The 18,478-nt window shown below is 42.0% G+C and overlaps 1 protein-coding gene across 18 annotated transcripts in view; it reads right to left on the bottom strand.

Moving 5' to 3' along the window:
• The window catches only part of tcf7l2 (transcription factor 7 like 2), a 91,686-nt gene that overhangs the window by 21,250 nt on the left and 51,958 nt on the right, over positions 1-18,478 (bottom strand). The window lies entirely within an intron of this gene.

Consider the following 18,478-nt stretch of genomic DNA (forward strand, 5'->3'; position numbering starts at 1 on the left):
CCCTGAACACGAGATAACCAGATTAAAACAGCGCTGTGGATCAGGCTGGTGGCAGAGGCTGCTCTCACCTCTTTACCCACACATCCTTATCCTGCCCTCAGCAGTCAAAGAAGCAGCACTAATCAGGCTTATCATAACATGGATGATATGTTCGGGGGGTGGAGAGGAGTAAGACACTAGGCTGCTAGTGTATGTGTGCACTCTCACAGGCCACACACCCTCATTAGTGACTTTAAACCATGCAAGAAAGAAAAAAGAAAGAAAGCAAGCAAGCAGGCTCCACTGTGGCACATTTCCAAAAGACTTTGAAAAACATTAATGGGTCTAGATGTTGGCAGGGGGGCTACATGCTTAAGATGCACAGTTGCCCGATGCTCGTTGACAATACAAATGCAAAGCTGTGGGCCCAGGGCAAGACAAATGTGTGCAGAGCTTAATGCTGCAAACTAATCATCTACCCAAGCTGTTTGAGGTTGAAGTTATTGGTCTGTTTGAGAAAAAAATACATTGGTTTATTCAGGGGCCCCATGTTAAATGTTCATTGGGTGTTAAGGCAGTCTATCTGCATGTTTAGAACATGTAGACCCTTTCTACACAGTAGCAGTAGTGGGGGAGCTGGAAGTGTATGTGGAAAAGAGGGGGGGTGGCATTCCCTATTGCCGTGGTCCCAATGAAAGATTAATGAACCCCAGCAGAACTCCAGGGAGGCAGAGACACTCCTGGGACTCATTCACAGCCCTGAGCTGAAAGGGCTAGGGAGGGGAGAGGGAGGTCGGTCAGGAGGGGTTCCTGTTTGGTTGTCAGGGGTGGAGGTGGGGGAGATGGTAGGTGGAATGAGTTTCCTTAGAAAGAAACACAAACTGAAACACTCATTTGGGATTCAGATCTGATCTGCCAAAACAGGAATGAAAAAGGAAAAAATTGGAAGAAAGCAATGGGGTTTTGGCAGTTACCAAACATCTCAAGAGTTGGTTACTCATAGTATGAAGATGGCCCAAATCCCTTCTTCCTGTGCCACCCCCCTCCAATCCCTCACCTCTTAACCTTCTTCACTACTCTGCTACTCCCTCCACTAATAACGTGAAAGAATGTCGATTCTTCATCTCTTCGTACTGAAACACTTTAGTGGCGATTTAAATGAGTTCTTTTGTCTTGGGACAACAGCCATAGAGAGGACAGTTCAAAATGTCCCATCCAATGGGTCCACATTTAGACAGAGGGTGTTAGGGAAATTGTGCAAGGTGGATGTGGTGGTACTGGGAGATGCTAGAGCTCAGATGATTCGTATCAGTCACTTTTGGCATCAGAGCATGCCCTTTTTGTTCCAGAAGTCCAGAGTGATGCAAACAGCAATGTGCCGCACCAACTAAAGACAGATGCTAGAAACAAAAGGAGTGTTGTAACACAAACTTGTTTTCTATTGCTAAGGAAGCTTTTAAAATACATTACTGTAAAGGTTTTTATATTAAAAAAAGCTATTGCACCATCAGTCTCACACCCACACTGTGTACCGTTTGTAGTCAGCTCACATGCACACTGCATGGCATGTGATCGCCACACTAATGCAGTTAGCGTCAACTGTATTTTCTGCTGACACCAAGGCAGAAAACGGTGGTCCCTGTGGAAAGTAGCTGCAGCATTTGCCCTGTGTGGCCAGCGAGGACAATACAAGCTCCAGACTTCTCATCTGGCAGGCTGCTGGGTGCTTCGGCTGCACAGAGTCCACAGAGCGCAGAGAAACAAAAGCGGGCAACGTGGGAGGCGTTGCTCTCCTTTCTCCACAAAAGCCAGGGGAAAAGAAAGAACACTTCCTGCCCTTACACCCTCGCTGGCTCGCATCCTTCCCACCACCTCTGTCCTTACAACAAACAAACATAGTGGAAGGCAGACACATTGCTCTGTAGACGCGATGACCGGATTTTCGAGCCTTTAGAAAAAGAAACTGCATTCAGAAGCCCCTTAAGATAAATTTAAGGGCACCCTCTTGCATGAACATCAATGAACACATTTACTCTCTCCACATCCAAGGCTCATACGGTGCCTGTTGCTGAGAAAGGCCAGTGCTATGAAATCCATGCAGCACACTTTAGCTGCAGTAGTTGTAGCCTCTGGTTATGTTATTGATATTGCCTCGGCTCTTATTCTATTCTTCCTCTTCAATCTACGAGGTTCATAAGCTTATAAGAAAAACAAACTATATTCCTCAGTAAGTCATTCAGATTGCACTCATTGTTCACAATGGTGCTTCTCTACAATTCTTCCAAATTACCGAATAATTTTTCCAAGTAACTCGTATAAAAGTGTCATAGCAGTAGATGATTTATGCTACCATCAGAAGAAAAAAAAGCCATTTGGAAGTGGACAAATAAAAGAACTGCTTCAAGTCAGGCCTCAGAGGAATAATGGGGCCTGGTGCAGAAGAAGGCAAACAGTGGAGAAATCCTGACAGCAGGATAGAATAAGACAAAGGGAGGGAGACACAGAGGTGGAGGCCGGAGAGGAAAAAGCTGTTGGCCTTGCATTTCCGCTTGATGGCACCTCGCAGGGCCAGTTTGAGCCCTAAATGTGAAGGTGGTGACCTTGTGGGCCCAGTGGGTGGCTTGGGCAGGGAGGGGTGGTGGGCTGGAGACCCTGTCTTTCTGCTTTATGTCATGATATGATGAGTTGTCACAACAGCTTGCGGGGCGCTAATGAGCTGTAGTGAGGCTGGGGCAGAGAAAGGGGAGGCTGGGGATGTGGGGATGACAGTGGCATGATGGATTGGGGGATCCTCCAAATTCCAAAGCAAGGAGGGGGGGAAATGCTGCCAGAGCTCTGGCTCTCCAAAAAGCATGCAATGGCTTCAGAAAATGTACATGCACAAATAAAAATAACACAGAAGATCTTAGGAAAGCATCACAAAACAGTTCAAGTTTGTTTGTAAGTAGGCACGGTTTGATTCGATGCATACATAAAAAGTGCACCAGTCTTATCTGTCATTTTGTAACGCTCAGTGTTATGTTGAAATCGGTTTACACACAGTGGCTGTTATCCTTTGAGAGGTATAGAGTGCCCCCTCTAGGCTACAGTTCTTAATCAAACCCCATTTTATACCGCCCATGTGCCTCAGATTCAAGCAGAAAACAAAAAGGACTAAATTAAAAATATGAAAGTTTTCAAACAAATTAAAGAGTTGTAACTTTCCTTGCTAATAAATCTGTGATTTTATTATTTTTGGCAAGCTCAAAATGAAAAGAAGAAAAAACAATTCCAAGAACCTGCTAATTGTAAGAGGGGGCGTTTAAAAAGGGCAAAAAAAAAAAAAAAAGCTGAAGTTGTTGAGTTTTCTCTCGCAGAGAAGATGCATCTCTGAGGGCAAGAGGCTCCTGAGACCACAGTATATTTAAAAGTTAATCTATTCACTTTGCTGCAGTGACACGCCGACTGCTTGATCACAGCGCTGAACAAAAATATTATGTGGGCCAGAGCCTTTGCTCCCCTTCCTCCTGCTCTCTTTGCTAGCACTCAAGTCAAGCGTCACCATTTATTTCTTGCTTCCCATCTTTGATAGTTGGCACATCAAATAGAATCTCAGAAAGGACACGCTCGGATATGTCACCGATAAATAAAACCTGCACAAATAGCTTAAATATGAAGTGGTATTTGGCAGAATTGTTGTGTTCTGTGAAGACAAATCACCTCTTTTTAGACAAGCACGTGTGGTAAAGCGCCTTTTCCTTTTCAGGGTAAACAGGCTCTTGAACTCCCCATACCTGAGTTGAAGGGGCTTCTCTGAGAGATGATATTGCATCACGGCGTTAAGAGCCACACTGAATCCTGCCTTTTGAAATGCAATCAGCTCCTCAGAATTTCAACTGAAAGCCAAGCAATTAGGAGCTGGAATTGAGAGGCAACGTTAACAAAGGAATATATTAATCTGTGAGGTTATTGAAATCTTATTTTACATTTCATGGTTTAGGCATGAGCTTGATCAAATAATGTTTTGTCGAGTAAATAATACTCCTCTTGAGGGGATCAAGTCTGAACAAATACACTTTTTAAAATCGTTTAAGACATGTTATTTATCTTATTTGGAGTTTGAGCTTGTTGTTGTTTTTTTTTGTTGTTGTTAAACTTAAGTTTGTTTTGTTGGTTAAACAAACTTACGGATCTAAATTGAAGATTTCGACGCGTCATCGTTTTTAGCGCAGCTGTCAGTCTTGCACACGAATTTCACCTCGAACACAGCGAGAACTTGTCGAAAGGATCCTCAGAGGTTTTGGTGTTAAAGAAAAAAAGAAAAAAGCAGGAGCGGAGCAGTTTCAGGTGCCAGCAGCCCACCTGCTGCAGGAGCGAGGGCCCGGGGCCTAACATGTCTGCTAGCTCCCGTCTCCTCCAGTCTAACAGGAGCACCATCCCACAGGTACATGACCCCCTCCTTCCATCTGGACCCACACTCCCCCCTCCGCTCCTTCTATACCAGGGAGAACCCCTCTCGCTTCTTTTGGCTACTTCTCCTCCTCCTTTGTTTCGCACCTTCACTCGTTTCTCGACTTTGTGCATGTGTGTGTTTACATGTTGCCTGTTGTGTCACAACCAGCTGACTGTTGTTCCAGTTCTGACGTTGCAGTTTGTGCGCCTCAGCATCTAAGGTCCAAGTCCCCCCCGTAGATGCACAGTCGCAACTTTTCACACCAAAATCCCTCCACCGTTAACCACAGAAACCTTTCCTCGTAGCAGCGTCTTCTCTCTTATTAAAACTTTTGATGCCGTCAACAAAAACAAGCATACGAAACGAGAGGCATGTTTTGGACAGAATAAACGAAGAAATATTGTGAGGAGCCTTTCAGCATTCTTTCCACCAGCAATATGTAGGAAAAATATACGCCTTTTTTTTTTTTTTTTTACACAAATCTCTTCAGCACGTTGGTCTGCGTTTCTTAGGATTACGTCTGTGTGTGAATGTGTGTGTGGGCTCTGTGGCGCCTCCAGGATGCCCAGAGACGAACTGGCAGCTTGAAAAGCTTCGGCTACAAGGTAAAGTGAGCAAAGCGAGAGATGGAGACAAAGAGGAGAGAGCAGGAGAGAGAGAGAAAAGGGGAAGAAAGGGAACAAGACAACAACATTCACAAAGGGAGGGCAGAATCAGCAAAGTGTGGCCAACAGTCACTTCTTCTGTGTGATGCTGACAGTCCTGTCTTCATGCCCACTTTCCAGAAGGAGGGTTGGGGGGGGGGGCAGAGCAGAGAAAGTCTATACTCAGACACAAACGTGGCACTTTCATCAGTCTTTATTTTATTTTTTACTTGGCGCTCGTCCATTTCCAAACAATACCTTAGAGTAGAGATCAATTCTTTTTATAACCCCCCACACACTCCATCCTCACTCAACTCCATTCAAGGTTCATGTGAACAAGGCCTCGAGCCCCCCCTCACAGCCCTGCTCTCGTGATTTTCTCCGTTCTTCAGCTTGAAAAACTATTCCACCTTCTGAATGGTTAAAATCTAACGACAAGCACCTTGTGGTTCCCTCAACTCGTGCACATTTCAATTGACGGGTATGACAATTAAACGATGTTCCACAATTTTGCATAGAAATTGAAAGATGTTAAAAGAAACAAACTTTAAAAAATAATAATAATCAAGGTCTAAGAGGGGGTAAAAAAAAATCAATTAGAATAAAAGACAATAAAACCAAAAAAATAAAAGCCAAATCATAAACAATGTGTCGAACGTCAGAAAAAATCCAATCATAAAATAAAACATAAATGTATCGTCGTTTTAAAAAAAAAAAAAATCAATTAGACTTTGTAAATAATAACATTAGAAAAATTAAATACTTATTGTTTTTAAATAATATTAAAATAAAAGATTTGCAGATAAATAACCCACTCAAAATGTTCTAAGAAAATAAATGTGTTTAATAAAATCACGCATTTAAAGCTGAATTGGGGCACAGAAAAGTTGAGATTAAACAATTGAAAAACTTTTTTTTTCCCAGCACGGTGCTTGGTTTCCTTTTCTACTGCGAACATTGAGCCTCTGCAGCGCTGCTTGGGACCCTGCGCTCTCCTTGGCCTGCAGCGAGCCGTCCTGAGGCCCTTAACGCCAAAACAAAGCCCTGAGAATGTTCTTTACACAACTCGGACAATAGCGTCGGCGCTCCAGCTTGACAAGTAAAAGAGCTCCGACAAGGCGGCGGCTAATTGCCTGCCCTCCCTCCATTCAGCTGCCCTGCCACGCTCCTGCCATCTCCTTTTGTCCCACGTGCACTTTCTTAAGTAAACTGCCAGTCCGCCAGCGAGTGATGGACAGCTCACAATCACTCAGCCACAATAGCATCAACATCACAACACAAAAGAAAAAAGGGAATATTTAGAAAAAGAAAAGGGAACGCTCTTTTCCGCTTCGCTGTTTTAAGACGTTTGCACGAGAGCACGAAAGAAAATTAAAAATTGAAAAAAAGTTTTGCAAAAATCAAAACTACTAACATCTACAAAAATCTAAAAAAATAAAATAAAATCTACTGTTACGTGTAATAATGTCAAAGTCGTTTTCCTTCTTTTCCATTTAAAAAAATAAATATATAACAAAATGAAAACTGTATTAAAATGTTCATTCTTAGACACAATCTAATGTGTAAAATACACATTAAATATTAAGCATTATTTATACCAAAAAGCATTGAACTGTAAAATATGAACAGCCAAACTCACTTTAATTTAGAAGTCAACATAAAGTGCATTTTAAATACATTCAGTGGACAATAAAGACCTTTGTGTCGTTTCAGTATTTTTTTGTTCCAATACAAAAATATAATCAGATTTAGTTTGATGTCTTGGAATAATACAACACTGTCAGGCTGTCAGGACAAAGCAATCAAACAGCGCCTTTCATTATCCAAATTGTCAATCTGTCACTTAGCAACATAAGTATTATAAATTGCCAAATGGAGCCCAGATAAATATTTCCCAATACATTCAATCAGAACATAGTATTCAAAGTCGGTCAAGCAGCAGAAAATAAAAAAGATTAAAATGTTGGAAAGTCTTACCATTTAAAAGAGCTGTATTTGGGATGCTGCTCGGTTCCTGGTTAAAACAAGCATGCTGGCACTCATGGTAGTGCACAGACTCCAAGCAGACTCCCACCACCATGTCAGCCACTAATCCACTGGGGGGCAGCACCTCATCTACGGCAGCCCCCTCGCTAAAGCCCGATGGATTAAGCCGATAAGACGGCGAGCGGAGGACCGGGTGAGAGCCGAGGTACGCTGGAGCGACTTATAGGACGACGGCTCTTAAAGTCCCAGAGCGGAAAGGAGCGCAAGTCGGCGTCCGGAGATGGCTGTTCACTCTCAGCCACCCCGTGCATTCAGGCGCACAGTCAGGCTGCGCTGCTCGTCTCCACGTCTGACCAAGACTACCTCTTACCCCCTCGCCCATCTTCATATCCCCCCCCTAATAAGCTCTTTTGTGTCCATCTCTCTTTCTTTGATAAGTTGAAAGAACGACAAAAAAAAGAGGGAGCGGAAAGAAAGGCTTTCATTCAGCCGCTTGGCAGACATAAAGGTAGTGGAGTGCTGTCTATAGGAGTTGCCCTAACTTGGCTAAACTCAAACAGCGGGGTGTCACTCGTTATGTCATTAATCCCCAAAACTAGCCACGCTCCGTTCACCGCTAGTCACACCAAATTAAAGGCAAAATCAAAAAAAACACAAACGAGGTGTCATGGAGAAAGGCGTTCCGATCCAGGGCAAAGGGTGTGCGGTGTTGGAGCCACGGTGCCCCCAAGTCCGTCGTTAACCCCCCCCCAACATTTCATGTAAAAACACCCAGAGAGCGAACGAATAAAAAATAAAATAAAAACTTTAATCACGAAAAGCTTCGGCCATGTAAAGCAACTTTCACAAGTCTCCAGCCTGAACTCTCCAAAAGCAAAAGGAAGTCTCAAGTCAATCCGGCCAGACCAAAAGGCACCGACAGCAGTTAAAATAACGCCAAAACAACAAATAAATAAATACAGCCGCGGTTGGTTTTCAGGAGAGCTGGCAATAGAAAATTCAACCCGGCCGAATGACGGCTTGAAGAGAGGAAGCCCACTCTTAAAGCCGTGATCCGACCATCCACTATACCACCGCTGTGAGCCTTTTAACCACAGCAGAAAAAAAAATTACTATTGATCTTCAAATGGCGATAATTGAAAAGATCAAAAAGATTAAACAAAAAAGGGGAGAAAAAGAAAGAAATTGCGCAGACTTACCATGTTGTGTTCCTTTTTCGTTGCAAGTTTTTTTTTGTTTAAAATTAAAAGAAGGGGGGAAAAGGGAAAAAAAAAGAAAGAAATTGCTCAAAGATGCCGCATTGGAGGTGTCAAATTTTTGTAGCAGTCTCTTGATCGTATTACTTCCACAGTCCTGGTTTCCAATGCGTCTGAACTTTTTCCCTTTCTCTTTTATTTTGTTTGTGGTACCTAGCCTTTTTTCCCCCTGCTTAAGACTTTAAAAGCCTTCAGCTCAGCAAAGCAGCACAAATTATCTTGCCACCTTGCTCAGCTCTGATGCTTTGGCCGCTAACTTCGGAAGGCCCTTTACTACTGCATCAAAATTAGCATTGTCAAAGCAGTTAATGAATATTAATATTGTATTTGTCATTGGAGCTGGCCCATTGCTGAACTCCAAGTCATCCATCAGGGACAAGATTAAGCACACAATTATTTCTGACTGACAGGGACCAAATCTGGAAGATTTTTTTTTTCTCCTCCAACAATTTAAAGAAAAAGACACAACATCATCTTAAGGTACCTCCCATGAGACGAGACAAGATTAATACACTTTTAATGAAGCAAGATTTCATGGTGTATGAACAGCAGGAACCTCGGGGGGGGGGATACTTTTTTTTTTTTTTTTACTCCATTTTAACCATTTTAAACGGACAGGAATCAAAAAAATTATAACTAATTTTAGAGACAAGGCACTAAATTTAAACGTCTTTTTTAAGAACAGATTAATTTTTTTCTCTCCCTCTGTCAAGACATTTTTATTTATTTTACCTTTTGTCGGAGCAGAAAGACGAATGAAAGAATAGCACGTAGAAGCGCTGTGAACATCGCCGGCGCTAAATTTAACATGAAACATTCATTAAGATCCCGGACCTCCGGCGCTCTCCGCAGAGCCCAGCGGAGCTCCGACCGCCGCGGACCACACAGGCTGCCAGCATCAGCACCACCCGCTGCAGCGCCTCGGCTCCATCCAGGAGCTTTCCCCGCAGAAACGACGGCTTCGTCAAGCACTGCACCGTTTGAGAGCTTTCGCAAACGCTTCAGAAGGGCGTTCACCTAAATAACATTTGTCCATTTTCTTGAGATAATTATTGCAACGACTTTAAAACTGAAAACAATCAAGAAGCAGCCAGACCTGCGTCCGTTTTGGAAAAATTAAGCCGATCATCTCCTTCGCTCCTCTGCGCACAAAGCATCATAACCTCTTATGCAGGATTAAAAAGAAATAAAACACTTTTGAAATTCTCACAAAATCCCACTTTTGAGCTGAACAGAATTTTACTTTTCTCAGTTCATCATTTTCCAAGAAACGCCACAAGGATTTTCAAGGTTAAATAAAAGTAATAAATCAATTCTGTTTTGCGCTTCTCTAAAGAACACAATGCAAAAAATTTAAATAAAAAAAAAGTGCTGACCTGCTCACACAAGAAATGGCAGATGTTGGGCATTAGTGCCAGCAGCTCAGTAAACTGGTGTGAGTGTGGGGTCAAGCTGCGGGCTCACCTTGGAGCGCCGGGCTCCCGCCGACCACCCTGCCGGCTCCTTAATACCATTAGCAACCCTTAGATGAACACACTAAATTGGCCTTTTGTTCTGAAGGTGCCGATCTGGCCACACTGACCCACTGGAATCACGGCAGAGAATACAGATGGTGCTGCTTTTTTCCTCTGAAATGAATAGCGCTGAAAAAGGAGCGTCATTCTCCGAATTGTTCCGATTTTCAAAAGCCGTCGGCTTTATTTCTCCATTTTCCCCCTAAAACTTTTTATACATCGCCATCGCATTTCACAAATTAGTGGAACAGTTTAAAATCTGTTTATTAGACACTAAATTTGTTATTTAAAATCATTTTTAAAAATCCTACACTAAGGCATTTTATCAGCAAAAGTGTTAACTGCAATTAAATTCGATTTACGCTAATAAGACCAGTTATTTGAATTTGCAATGACAAAAAAAACGTGTTTAAATGATGAGAAAATGAACATATAAAATAAATCGCATTTTTAAGCACTGCCGTTATAATGAAAAAAATATTAAAAACTATCGACAGAACTATGTTCTTAAAAGAATGCTATGCAATAAAATCAGAAATAAATATATTTGTCAAAGTTTATTGTGTCCACATGAGCCTCATTTATAAAAACAGACAGCAAGCGTGCCAATTTCATTCAAGCTGAGAACCCAAAACAGCTCCAATCAAGGTGAGGAGAGGAGGAAAGGAGGAGACGAGTGAGCAGCTCTGCAGCCCAGCGTGATCACATCAGCGCTAGTATCAAATTAACTCTCCGACTTTGAAATTTATTGATCTGCTATTAAGACACTAGTGAACTTGATGAAGTGAGTGCTGTAGGTGACTCTGGGACTTCAAAGTCTTGCACCAGCCACATAAAACAAGTCACTTTGATCCCCGCTCCGCTCCTCGGATCTAGAGAGGGAGCATCAGAGGAACCCCCCTAATTCTACTCTGGTTTTTTCTCCCACTCACCCCGGGCCCGAGCTCCAGCTCTTCTCCCCTTTCCCTTTTCCACGTGTGCCCCATGCCCCGGGAACCAGCAAAGCACCGGCGCCGTCAACTGCGGCACGTTTTACAGGATAGTTAGCTAGTCGGAGGCACGCTGGTGCAGACTGATCTCGTTTCTGATACACCGAGAAAACATAAAACACGACGACGGCACAGGAAATGCAATTCAGTGTCAAAACAACAACTAGAAAAAGGCGGCCATCCAAGCCTATTGGCATTAAAATTCAGTGCCGATAAGAAGGGGTTTCTTCGTGCCAAATACGGCATGTAATAAGGTCGGCAATGAGACAGACAATGCAGAGTGGGAGATAGCAACACTATTGTGTGATTATACATCCCCCTCTTTGCTTAAGGCAACTCTTCCCTCTACATTAAATATTGTGTGCTGCCAATCACACCTTCCTTTTTTTATTTTGTGCCACTGGGTGGAGGTAGTAGTTAATGTTTTCAACATGCGCCGAATAACTACAAAACACTGGCACAGACACAAAACACAACCGGCCCACAAAATGCATCTATTCTCCACCAACTCGTCATTTTAAGACAAAATGCTCAGATAAAAAGGCAAAAAGATGCATGTGCATATCGCAGCAAAACAACCTGCAGAGTTGGGGAAACAAAAACTCGAGCTCCACTGAGCCGTTAACTTCGCAGGACTGTGCAAAATAAATAACAACGGCTAAATTAATCATCGGCAGGACGGTGTTTGCGCTCAGGCTCCAGTGCTCAAAGGCGCAGGGTGTGTGTGAGTGTGTGTCTGCATGCGAGTGCGTCTACACTTGGAGCGCCAGGGCTAAGCCGCATCTGTTTAATTAAGAGGGGTAAAACAGATGACAAATGCGAGACAGTTAAACATTTAATGTGTGCTTATCTCCCCCCTCATTTATTTAGTTGGAAGCGATTCACAGTGGGTGGCGTCAAGAATGATGCGCCGGCAGAAAGCCGGTGAAGAATGCAGCCTCGTGCGCCGTAAAAAGTCAGGAGGCAACAAACGCTTCCTGACCAATCATTTGACGTTTTCCAACTTATTTTGGCTCGATAGGAGAAAAGAATAAGACGATGCATTAAATACTGCAAAAACAAACAAGGCAAGAAGGTTAATTCTGTAGAAGGAAAAAACAAAATGAGTTTTAATAACGTCTGTATTTTTTAGCAGCATCACTCAAATTAAATGAATGTTGCAATTAAAACTCAACTGTTCCAAAAATCCGTAGTTTCTTCTTCATTCTGCTTGTCAAAAACGTAATGTTTTCACTGGCTGATCCATATTGTGCACCTCGCGCTGAAACACATTGCCTAAAGTCAATGTCAAATCCCAGCTCCAAAAGTCCCACAAAAAAAAATACAGAATGAAAAGTGCCCACGGCACACATATTCCCTTTGCTCAACCCGCTTGCAATACCTCACCCTAAGTTACAGCTTCCAATGTGACATGAAAACAGAGAAAATATATCACATTTTAAAGATATATGTAAAAACAAAGAGCATTAATACGTTTATGCCATTATAGATTGAGGGAGGGATGTGTGGAGAAATAAAAATGGTAGGAACGGGTGGGGAGGGTGGGAGAATAGACAGGAAAAAAGCAAAAAAGCTCGAGCTAAAAAAGCAAAAACAGAGAGAAGGAGATAAAGAAAAAAAAGAGGAGGAAGAGGTGATGGAGGGAGGGAAGAAAGCCCTGTGCCAAAAGCATATATAAGAGAAACCTTCACCAATTAGTGGGGAGAAACGGGAGAGGGAGCTGCCGTGGCGTCGGCACTCAAAGAGCCAAGCCTCGCGGCGAAGCTGTCATGTCGGCAGGATTGATCAACAGGCCTGCTATTTCTAATGGCATGTTGTCATGAAGCTGCAGCCATGGGGAGCCACCTGCCTCAGTCCTCGCACGGCACTCAGTGCATGCGTGTGTGTTTATGTGCATGAAAGATGGGGTTGAAGGTATTGCAGCAGCCATACCTATTCTGTGCCCATATATCTTTTACTAACAATTTGAAAACAGCACAGAATCCTCCTCCCACTCTGGCAGTCTACCTTGCATTCTCCGGAAGGTGGAAGAAAGATGCCATCTTGAATTGTTCTTTATTCTCACACAGCAGAGCCCAGCTACAGTAAAATATAATATTTTAAATAGAAAATGTTGGGAAAACTACTACTAGTATATATAATATTATACTTGCACTTTACCTTCAATGTTTTTCTCATGGAGTAGCCTATTGGTACTAAGCTACGTTTAAAACGCTCGCGATAAGCACATCTTATTCCATTGTTCCTTAAAAGGGAAAAAGGCTATCAAAACATTGTTGTCTAATTAATAATTTTCTATTGAAAATCGTTGCTAAATGCCGTCGCATGAAAAACCCTATCGAAACGAGCAAATTACTTTCCTCGACCCTCAATAGCCGCCGTTGCAGCAACACAAAACTGCTTTGGCGGCTAAACAAGTCCAGACTCGCTAACAATAAAAAGTCAAATAAAAGTTACAGAACTTGAGAGTTCAAGGTAGTGCGGGCTACTTGGAGTGCGTGTCACGTACGGTTAACCTTTTTATCGGGCATGCCTGTGGTCTCATCAGTCGATGAAATTCTTCGCCCGCGGCGGTGGCTTAGCCGAGGGACACGGACCAATAGAAAAATATTTCATTGTGTTAGCATTTCAAATGGCGAGTGGAGGGTGGAGACGAGGGCATCTGGAGGGGCGGTGGGGGAAGAAGCTCGATCCGATCGTTGCCAGTGGAATTAATTGCCTATTCTGAGAATAATGTCCCTTAACCGTGATCCTCGGAGGGCCGAATGCTAGCAGAGGGCACCTTTTTTTTTTCTTCTTCTTTTTTTTGTTTTTGTCTTCAAAAAGACGAGCGCTCAGGGGTACTGGACGTATTAGGGGTTTAGCTTGGTTCCCTTTATGTCGGGAAAAATAATCAGAAGCACTGAACCAAACTAAACTAATCCATATCCCAATTAAAGATTGGCAAAAACAATACAGAAAACGTAAAGAATATCTAAACTTAAATATTTAAGAACGACAGATAACCTAAAATTAGACACTCACATATTCTGGCTAATACATTGCTTATTAAAGTAAGTCTGCTTTAAGACAAAAACATCACAAGTTTACCATCTATATTTGGCTTTAAGCCAGCACTCGATAAATGGCTCAAGATGGCGCGACCCTGGCGGTGCTTCTATCCTTTTATTTAAGGGGATTTGGGTTCAGGCTCCGATACACATCAGCCAAGCATATGCAATGACCCTAACTGATATTGGTGCATCTTTTAGCCACATCTTAATCTAACCTCTATAAAGCTCTGCAGCTTTTCAAACTCAAAACAGCATAAAGAACACGCATTGTTTGGATCCAGGGAAGAGGCTGCCCTGGGAAAAGCCTCCTCAGAAAGGCTGGACCCAAGCCGGGGCAGAAGCCCTCTGGAAAAACAGCTGCTTATGCACTCAAAACCAAAACCCAACAGCTAAGAGCGGAGAAAATGTTTTATTTTTTGAATATTTTTTGGGGTGGGGATATGTATGTACAAATCCAAAATGCTCCATCCCTCCGCCAGCTCCATTCGCACCCGGTGTCGATTTCATCCCTCGGCAGATGGACGGGCGAATTCGCAGCAGTCCGTATTACGCGCTTCTCCTTCGCTCATTGTGAATTCAGCCAACGAAGTCAATCTTATTAACTTCCGCACCGGTTCACACATGACATTTTCCTCAATTTTCTCGCCGACATCAAAAACATCAATTAGCAGCTCGAAAATGGGAAGGAGCGAATGACAGAGTCCGATAACGCAGACTTATTTGAAGCCGAGGGTAAATCTATTCTCCGGTTTTGAATGTGTTCATTACAATTGCATTTTCAAAGAAGACCTCCAAATAGCAAAGAAATTAAATTTATCTTCTGGAAATGCCCAGAAATTGTTTTTTCCCCGTCTTTTTATTTCTTTTTTAATCCCGTGTCTATCTCTCAGCCTCAGCGGGTGACACAAAGCATTGTGGTGCTGCATTTTCTTTTCCTCATTAGAACAGATCACAACTCCCACAGAAGTTGAAACCCTATACAGTAACCTCAAGTGTAACCCAGAAAAAAATATTTTAAAAGAAGTCCCAACATTTCTTCAAGAAGAAAAGAGAGCGATAAAGAAGCATCCCGGTGACCTACAGTTTCAACGAAAAAAATAAAATACCAGACGATGATGAACGCCATGTCTATTTTTACTCTACAAGAGCTTTAACTAAAGCTTTAAAGAAAATATTAAAAAGTTTTATTTTTCACTTTTACATTTTTTTTTGTTATTTGTCTTTTTTTTAATACACTGAACAGTTTAAATAGCTGCATTCCTGAGAGACTATGCAGATTAATTATAAACACCTAAATAAAATCTAATATAAATATAACCAATATTAACAGGTATATAAAAACAAAATGTAAATAATTAAAAATAACTAAATATGCTGGTTATTAACAAAATTAAATGATTTAAGAATGAATCCGATAATTACAAAAATCTATAAAATAATAATACCGTAATGTTTAATTAATACACAAAAAGCACCCCTGAATGTTTTTTTCAATCTTTATTTTTAAATAAACATGTTTTTTTTTATTGTTGTTGTTAAGACTTTAAAAATAAAAAATAAATCCAGAGCTTCATTGATCATTTCCTGCTACTCTCCATCACCGTTACGTCAAAATGTGAAACACAAACCTTCACATTAATGAAGCTCTCTCATGGCTCAACTCTTCTGCCTCCCATCACTGATGAACATGTAACTCAATAAACCTCGCCCGGTAACCTTTAAGTAAAAGGCTATTTTTTGCCGATATCCAAACATTGTCAGGCGGCTTCCTCGTGCTTGAGTTACATCTCCGAGGGGGGCGAACGAAAGCAACTTTAGTGGCGGTGAAAAGACACTCGTAATGCAAGGGGGGCGGTGGAGAAATAAGGGGGAGCGGGACCAGTCACACACACAACCGAGCGGATCACGTTCCTCCGGCCCATTGATTTCTGATCTTTTGACATTGTTTAGTTGCTTTTTATTTTCTTGCCCGTCTTTTATTCCATGTCACAAAAGACAGAATTGTCCAAACAAGTGATGTTGGGGATATCTACTATCTGTCAAAAGAGCAGGCTTTTCCCGGCATTAAAGCGACCAAATGTTCTGATGCAGTGCCGAGAATCGGCGGGATGAAAATACCACTCTTTATAATGGAGGCTAATCAGATTTCGGATTTGCCTTCTAGCTAAAAGGAGATGGAAACGTGTGGAGTAGTCGAGCTGTAACCAATACACTTCCAGTTCATCGCCATCCTGACCGCAACACAGAAGGCTGGCGCTTGTTTTCTCGTATAAAACTGGTATGTACAGCCCAATAAAGGGGGTCTGAAGGGGGTCAGTATAAAATGAATGACCAAATATAATTTTGAGCCCAGTTCCTCTTTTAAACGTTGCTGAAGGGACAGAGTGGTCATCCTAAATGCAGTAAAAGATGAGGCGATGCATCTGCAACATGGCTGTCGGCTGAATGTTGAACACACAGTAGCGATCGGTTCCATTAAGCAGGGATTTGATCATCTCCCTCGTGCGCTTTCGCAGCCCGGCTTCAGATTAGATCACTGTGAAAACGGTCAAATGGTGTGTTTATCTCGCTGTAATTATTTTGATGCAGATGACAGAGATTGGTTGTTTGCATGTGGCTAGATGAGCATGCCATACTGTGAGAGCAGAAACACGCAGACGCACACACAGGCTTGCGTGAAAAAGGGCTGAATGGCCATTAATCCATTAGATACTTCCAACAAAGGCCTGGAAAAATGTTTTATGTGAAGGAAAGGAAAAAAAAGAAACGCAATTACCTTGCTGTAATCCTTATGTTATGACTAATATTAATACTCCAGTTGGGCTACAGAAATGGACTTTCAATGAGACTGAAAGACAAAACTTCAAGCAGAAATTGAATGTGGTGGACCAACATGCCAAGTGCTGCAGAAAAACACCAGCACATGCATCTCTGCTAGCAGAAGTGAAACCATTACCCCCACTCTTTCTCTGCGTTCAAAATGCAAAGCTCTCAACGAAACAGATCTGTCCGAAAATATTGCAGCCATGAGCACGGCCTGGCACGTAAACATCTCGTTTGAGCAGAAAACAACACACTGGTAAATTGCAGCAAAGGTGTGAATATTTTTAAATGACTCTTTCGTAGCTGAAACTGCTTCAAAATATTTGCTAAACTTCTTGTGCTTCCAAGGTTTGCTGAACATCCCATAATCGCTCTGTAACCTTGTCTGAAACTGTCCCAAATGAAGCTTACGTTTCTCATCCAAATCATTTTCCTAAAGCAGATAATATATTCAGGTTTATATGAGATTGTCTGCATGGTCTTTCCACTCTGTGCCACTGTTTTCTATAATCATCTTGTATTTTCACTTCACACAAACTAGGCTGTGTTCCCACATTACTGGCCCTTCATATCTACTTTCTCCAATTACTTTAAAGAGTTTTGGACGAACAAATTTGCGCTTTCATGCCTCGTGTTAGCAGATGAGTTGCTGCTTCCAGCCATGAAAGGAGAGTTTTTAATGAGCTGAGGTGAGGTTAATTGGTTTGCTAAGATTCTCAGAGTCATGTGTCTCTATATGAAATCAAGTCCATTTCCTGGAGTTTCTCCTGAACGTATTTATTAGCAAACACTTCAGCCCAATTTTCATTTAGACCAGAGACAGGCCAAAAGGTGATAAAGGTTGTTGTTGCTTGTCATGTGCGATGTTGGCTTTAATACAGCTTTCGTATCCCTGAAAGCTCATAAGGTTGTTGTGTTTTCTAAAATGGTAACACAATGAAGCTGGTGAGTTATGTGACAGCACACATGGCGCATAATGTCTTTGTTGAATTTGGTAATTTACAAAATTTTAGTTAAACCAACAAAGGAGGCATGGAATGGTTGCATGTCTCAACTGTTAGTGGAACAACAAAAAACCTTGAGAGTTTAAACCTGCAGGAGCGTTTCTGCAAACTCCTAGTATAAACTCTTTGTAGGCAGCACAAACACCACCACATCTATGTGTAAAAACCCACGATGTGACCGTTTCCATACATCTACTATTATAATTTTCTTTTCTTTTCTTTTCTTTTTTTTAGTTCAGTTACCAAAAAAAAGTCCTGCTATTTATAGATTTATTTTGCTCTTCAGGTCAAACGCAAACTTAATTCGTCTCGTGATTGGTTTTTAAATAATGAGATATTTTAAACCGCGCAAACCCTATTTTAAATTTGTTCTTTTGAAGAAAAAAAAACTAATGCTAAAATTTCTGCACTCTCTCATTCACCTCAGTTCAAGCGTAGCGCAGAATACACGCTACATCAGCGCACTAATCTTTTGCGAACGACTGGCCCTTTCACGTGCTATTAGGAACTACATGATGTGGATTTGCTCAGACTAAATGACCTTGTAATCAACACCAGTGCAGATGTGTTAAGTTCAATGTCTTGTGCAGAGAAAGAAGGTAGGGGTTGAGGGGGGGTTCAATGGTCCTGACAGTGTAATTACGGGTTGCCGCCACAACGCAGCGGCCGGCACACTCGACACTAATTCAATCCATCTTCATTTCCAAGAGCAACGCCCCCACTATTGATGGATAGTTATCATTAGAGAGTGACAAAGCACTGAAACGACTGAGGCATGAGCAGTAAAGTGTGTGTGTT

The sequence above is a fragment of the Nematolebias whitei genome, chromosome 17 (assembly GCF_014905685.2).
Source record: "Nematolebias whitei isolate Nwh7 chromosome 17, NemWhi1, whole genome shotgun sequence".
Lineage (NCBI taxonomy): Eukaryota > Metazoa > Chordata > Actinopteri > Cyprinodontiformes > Rivulidae > Nematolebias > Nematolebias whitei.